This window comes from Crinia signifera, chromosome 6 (genome assembly GCF_055691185.1).
Source record: "Crinia signifera chromosome 6, ASM5569118v1, whole genome shotgun sequence".
NCBI lineage: Eukaryota > Metazoa > Chordata > Amphibia > Anura > Myobatrachidae > Crinia > Crinia signifera.
Window position 1 is genome coordinate 236,230,650 of NC_139222.1, and position 7,134 is coordinate 236,237,783.

A 7,134-nucleotide genomic window follows, 5' to 3' on the forward strand; every position below is an offset into this window, starting at 1 on the left:
GGAAGACTAGGTGCCTGCACACTGTGTCTTTAAGAAGATTCACAGAGATTCTGTGACTTTTCCCTCTGATGAGGGTATGGTTTCCTTGCTGGGAGAAGCATGGAAAGTTCCAGACAAGAAATTAACTTTGTCTAAGAGGTTTGCAAATATGTATCCCATGCCTGAGGATCATGTAAAATTATTGGAGAAGGTTCCCTTGGTAGATGGCTGTAGCTAGATTGTCCAAGGCCACAGCTTTACCGGTACAGGGTGGGCGGCCTATAAGGATCCCGTGGACAAGAAAGTGGAAGGATGCCTTAAGGCGGTTTTTGAAGGAGTGGGTTTTACACTCCGCCTCATTATTGTTTTTTCCTGGGTTGCCAAGGCAATGATTAAGTGGGCTGAAGCCTTAGGGAGTCAGCTCCAGCCTGATTCAGAGGCTTTTACACTGGCCCAAAAGCTCAGATGTGCAGCAGAGGTATGTTTGTGAGGCTGGGGAAGAAGGTGCAAGAATGGCGTCTAAGGTAAAAGCCTGGTAAGCAGACAGCGAATCTAAGAAGTCGCTTGAGTCTTTGGCTTTTAAAGGAGAGTTGCTTTTTGGGTCAGAGCTTGAATCCATTATAAAGCAAGCTACGGGAGGGAAGAGTACTTTTCTTCTACGATCCCCATGGCAGCCATAACACTGGGATGTTTCCCTTCCCCCATAGATTAGACAGGAGTTTTTTCTCTAGGACCGCCCACCTTGGGTATAACAGCCTCCTTCACCTCAGTGTCTTTTTTTCCTATCTCCGTTTAGAGAGGACAGAGTAGGAGTATTTGTTTATTTCAAAGCAGGGTTACCTCTTATGTATGGAGTGGCTTCCCGGGGAGAAGATGTGAGGGGGGATTAGATTTATCTATACTTCTGTACATGTGCCCGCTTATGCTGCAGAAATGGTATGTACATACAGTCTGGAGCCTTTGTGTCCGGCATGGAGAGAAGGAAGCCAGCCGGGGCAGCAGTTGTGGCCGAATCTTATGGCAGAAGGAAGCCAGCTTGGGCGAAAGACATGCGGCAGTCCGGGCTGTAAGCCGCGACTGCATGCTGCGGTGTTAAACACTGTAAGGGCGGAAGTACACGGCGGCGTCTTTCTTCCGCCCAGAGCTATTTTGGAAACAAGGGAAACAATATCTGTTCCGCTCAGCCATCCTGACTGCTACAGGGACGGCGCATTAAGGGTTATGGCGCCCTATTTAAACGGAACTCAAACGCTACTCCTTGCATCACATGCTGTGATGGAGTGAGCTGCTGCTGATATGGATGTGCCTTCTCCCCCTAAGCTGGATAATGCTCCTGTGAGGTAAGCCCTTTGGTTTTGGGCATTTAGATGTTTTATTTTCTAGTTACTTAGTACACGTTATTATTTCTTATAGTGTGCCTACAGAAGGTACCCCTGTACCGAAGAAAAGAGTTTCTAAGAAGAAATATATTGAATCAAACTGCATGTCATGTGACAAAGTATTCTCTGCTAGTCAAAATAAATCATTATGCGAAAATTGGGAAGTAAAACAAAAGGATCCTACAAGGGATGTAATAAAGAAGAAATCAGATCATACTGAAATTCTAAAGGAACTTATGTCATGGAAAAGCAGAATTTCATATCTAAAGACGAATTTGTACAATCACAAACAGCAAAAAGATCCAGATCACAAGCTGGGTTTAGTCAGGATGATGGTTCATCAGGAATGGATGATCCAGTAAAAGACTCCACGGATGAATCAGGTGAAGTTGAGAATGACAGGACCTTCAATCTCGATATTTTCCTGAGTTTTACCCAATTCCTCAGAATGAAGAAGAAGAAATGTGGCACAAATTAGATCTGGTGAGAGCCATCTCTATATACCTGGAAAGAACCAAGACTTTTAGATCCACTAAGCATCTATTTGTAATTCCAGAAGGAATAAAGAAAGGAGGAGCACCAGTTAAACAAACTATCTCAAGATGGATAAGAGAGGTTATCCTATTTGCCTACAAGAAAGAAAACAAAGTGGCGCCCCTATCGTCCATGCACACTCCACTCGGGCAGTCTCCACATCATGGGCGAATAAGGCGAAGGCATCTATTACAGAGTTCTGTAGGGCTGCTACCTGGTCTTCGGTCCATACTTTTTCTAACCATTACACACTTAATGTATCTACTGCCCACTTTGGGAATCATGTTTTGCAAGGAGCTATGTCCGTCTGACTGGCTTCGCCATAATAAATATTTCATGCAGCTATCCCTCCCGTGTGTTTTTACTTGGGTATGTCCCAGTGTTATGGCTGCCATGGGGATCGTAGAAGAAAGAGACGAATTATACTCACCGATAATTCCTTTTTCTTCCTAGAGATCCCATGGCAGCCACTTATTGCCCTCCAGTGTTATTACTGTGTTTTTTCTCCAGGAATACGGAGACATTCAAAGACACTGAGGAGGAGGCTCTTATAACCAAGGTGGGCGGTCCTAGAGAAAAAACTCCTGTCTAATCTATGGGGGAAGGGAAACTTCCCAGTGTTATGGCTGACATGGGATCTCTAGGAAGAAAAAGGAATTATCGTTGAGTATAATTCGTCTTTCTCCCCACTACATCTAAAACTTCAGGGTCTAAATTTGAGTTTTTAAGCCTTCTTTTTGCTCTTCCTTTCGGGGCGGAGCGTCCAACAGAGGACAGGCGGGAAGAGGTAGGTTCCCAGCCAGTAATGGGAGGTCATCCAAATCCCGGTTTGGGGCCTTTACTAAGAAACGTGTCCAAAGGAGAGGATAAATCCTCTGCATGACGGGGCAGAGACTCCCCGTTCTGGCCTCACAGTGGGGGGTCGCCTCCTGCAGTTTCGGGACAGGTGGAAAAATCCTTCCACACACCAGTGGGTTTATTCCATTGTCTCCAAGGGTTACCAGATAAATCTCAGGGGCCCTCCCCCAAGAAGATTTCTTCCTACTCCTTTACCGCAGGAATCCCGAATGCAGGCTGCCCTCTTAGTGGCAGCGTTGTCTCTCAGAGAAAAAGGGGTAGTGGTCCCGGTACCTCAGGAGGAAAGGAAGAAAGGATTTTATTCAATTATTTTCTTGGTCCCCAAACCAGACGGGTCTTTCACACCCATTCTAAATTTAAAGTCTTTAAATCGACATCTCTGGGTGGATCATTTTCGCATGGAATCTCTACGTTCAGTGCTATTAAGCATAGAACCATCTGCAAGGAACATCAGTCCTTACTTCGCTTTGCGATAGGGGAGACTCATTTGCAGTTCCAAGCTCTACCTTTTGGTCTGGCTACGGCCCCGAGGGTCTTTACAAAAGTGATGGTTGTCATGGCAGCGACCCTCAGACTGAGAGGGATAGTAATTATCCCTTACTTGGACGATCTACTGTTCAAAGCGGAGTCTGCAGAAAAACTTCAGGAACACCTGAACATTGCGACACAGTTTTTACAAGACCAGGGGTGGGTGTTAAACCTTTCCAAGTCTTATTTGACTCCCACGCAGAGACTGCAGTTTCTGGGGGTGATTTTGGATACCCATCTACACCGGTTGTTTCTGCCAGAGTCCAAGGCACTGGACATCTGTCAGCTGGTGTTGATGATTTTATAATCTCCAAGTCCTACGATTTGTCAGGGAGTAAAACTTCTCGGCAAGATGGTGGCAACATTCAAGACACTTCAGTTTGCCAGGTTTCACTCGAGGATTTTTCAGTGGAACATCCCTTCATGTTGGTCAGGGAACCTAAAGACCATGAAACAGGAACGGTTGTTTCTGTCTTAAGAGACAAGGGAGTCCCTGATCTGGTGGACAGACACAGAGACTTTGCAGCTGTGGCGTTCCCTTCACTCATGGGATTGGTTGGTTGTCACAACCGATGCCAGTCTCAGGGGCTTGGGGGCGGTAGCCTTTTACCTACAGTTGTGTAGGGTCTGTGGTCTAGAGAAGAATCCAAGCTGCCAATCAATATATTGGAGCTTCGGGCTGTTTGGAACACCCTTCGGCATGCAGAGGATCTTTTGAAGGGATCGCCTGTACGTGTACAGTCGGACAATGCCACGGCTGTGGCTTACCTGAATCATCAGGGTGGGACTCACAGCAAGATGGCAATGCAGGAAGTCTCATGGATTTTCAGGTCGGCAGAGGTCAATATTCCTGCTGTGTTGGCTGTGTTCATTCCGGGGATCCGGAATGTAGAAGCGTATTTCCTCAGCAGGGCAGATCTGCTAGAGGGAGAATGGGCACTTCACCAGGAGGTATTCCAGGAGATTGTTAATTGCTGGGGGCTCCTAGAACTTGATGGCATCCAGAAACAATGGTCAGATCCCGAGCTTTTGTTCTTGGACCAAGGACCTAACCACCAGGGCGGTAGATGCCATGACGGTTCCGTGGCATTTCAGTCTGGTCTATGTGTTTCTTATGATTCCGCGAGTGCTAAAGAGAGTGAAGTCTCAAGAGGTGCAAGCCATTCTGATTGCACCGGACTGGCCCAGGAGGTCCTGGCATTCTGCCATACTGAGATTGTCGACGGACTCTTGGCGTCTTCCTCTTCGGCAGGATTTACTAAGACAAGGGCCATTTCTACACCTGGACCTAGCTCGTCTCAATTTGACGGCCTGGCTTATGAAACCTCCCTATTAAAGAAAAAGAGGTTTTCTGATGCAGTTACCCAGACTATGCTAAGGGCTCGCAAGCCGGTGTCTGTTGCAGATTACCATCGGGGCTGGAAAATTTATATCAGGTAGTGTGAACGTCAGGTTCAAGGTGTCTAGACTATTGGAATTCTTCAAGATGGATTTTCAGCCGGTCTTGGATTGCAGTCCTTAAAGGTGCAACTTTCAGCTTTGTCTATTTTCTTTCAGAAAAGGGTAGCCCTGTTACCTGAGGTTCAGACCTTTTTACAGGGCATGACCAGACTTAAACCTCCATATAGGCAGCCCGTGGCACCTTGGGATTTGTTTTTGGTTGTCAGTGTTACAGAATCCTCCTTTTGAACCGTTAAGGTCGGCTGACCTTAAATTTGTTTCTTGGAAACTGACTTTTTTGTTAGCCATTGCTTCGGCTAGGCGTATATCGGAGTTGGGAGCCTTGTCTTGCAAGTCTCCATATTTAATTTTTCATGAAGATAGGGCTGTGCTTTGAACAGTTCCTAAATTTCTACCTAAGGTAGTATCTTCGTTTCATTTAAACCAGGAGATTGTACTTCCGGTGTTTTCCCCGCCTGATGGGACAAAGAATAAGGACAAATTAAAGAAATTGGACGTAGTTTGCGCCTTGCGAATATAAGTGGAAAGGGTAAAGGACATCCGCAAAGCTGATTTGCTTTTGGTGTTGTATGATATGCATAAGAGAGGGTGGCCTGCTTATAAGCAGACCATTGCCAGATGGTTAAGGTAAGTGATTGCCTTTGCCTACACCAAGGTAGGTAGACCTGTTCCTTCACAGATAAATGCCCATACCACCAGGTCAGTTGCTTCCTCTTGGTCTGTGCGCCATGGGGCTACAGCGGAGCAATTGTGCAGGGCTGCCACTTGGTCCTCTTTACCAAATTTTACAGGTTCCATGAGTTCGCGACGGAGGACGCTTCATTTGGGCAGGCAGTGATGAGAACTGTCAGTCTGAGTGTACCCTCTCAAAAGACCGGCTTGTGAACATCCCATGGTTAGCTGTGTCACCAGGATGGACGAAAGAGAAAAGGGGATTTTTGTAAGAACTTACCGTTCGAACCCCATTCTCTGAGTCCATCCTGGTGACACAGCGATCCCTCCCTGACGCTCAGTAAGTTATACCGTTCATGTGTTGTCATGTTATGGTTATATGAGTGTGCATATAAGATGTTCAGGCATTGTACTGAGTTATATATCCTAGTGTGCTTTAGAAGTTGAACTGAAGCTTCCTGGGATGCAGAAGGGAGGAGCCTGCTCCCAAAGACTTTCAGCATAGGTGCCTTGGCTCCTGCGGACCCTCCTACATCCCAAGGTTAGCTGTGTTACCAGGATGGACTCCGAGAAAGGGGTTTGAACGGTAAGTTCTTACAAAAATCCCCTTTTCTATAGCAATAAATCAGGTGATAACTTATAATTATATGCAGAATGATCATTGACTGCTATGTATTATAAGCTCTAAACAAATCATTTAACAGTTGGACTGATTACTGATACGTTGCTGAGATGTGTAGTACCTAGCTTTAATTTAATTATTTATTATTCAGTGGAAGTAGAATGGTCACTCAATGGGCTCAAATAAACATTTTCTCCCTAATAGTGTTATCACTGTATATCTAAGTTCTCTCTCTGTTGCCCTCTGTATGGGAGATTGGTTGGTTCCTGCAGGTGCACTGTGGACTAGCGTCTCAGATAACAGGCTTATTGTGCGAGGCACAATGATAATTGACATCGTATTACAGGGAATAACAGGTCTGGAGATTGTAAAACGCTCCAACAAAAGAATGACTATGGCATAACGCGGTAATGAATGCAGCGTTGTCTCATATTGCAGACCCCATAACATGTATAAGAATTCCTTAGTTAGACTAAATAATAATACATAAGTGTGTCTGTGAGCTGCGTGTTATGTAACAGTGATGCAATCCATAGAGAAGCGCATCAGTCCCTGTCCTGATAATGCCGTTGTTTTCCCTCAGCAATTGCTCCTGAATTTCATTATGAGTCTTTTGTTGAATTGTGGGTTAACAATTTGTGTATTGTGTTTTGCTACTAATGCAGCCAAACAACAGTCAGATCATTGTATCAAATGCATCTGGAAATACTGAATATGTAGAACATTCAGTAAGAGCCCATGTACACTTATATAGACCAAATTGTTTCTAATGACTGGTTTTAAAGTTTTATTTGAATTTGTTTTGGCTTTAAAACGAAATTACATGTTCACCCCTCTCACAGGTAAATTTACTAAAGCCTCTAAAAATGAAGAGACAATGTTGCCTATGGCAACCAATAAGATTATATTATTTCTCTATTGCATCATGAGCAAAGCAAAATAAAAGAAAGTAATAGAAACATAGAATTTGACGGCAGATAAGAACCATTTGGCCCATCTAGTCTGCCCCTTTTTTTACCCTTCAGGTAATCTCAACCCTTTTTAATCCTTATTCCTTTGTAAGGATATTCATATGCCTATCCCAAGCATGTTTAAATTGTT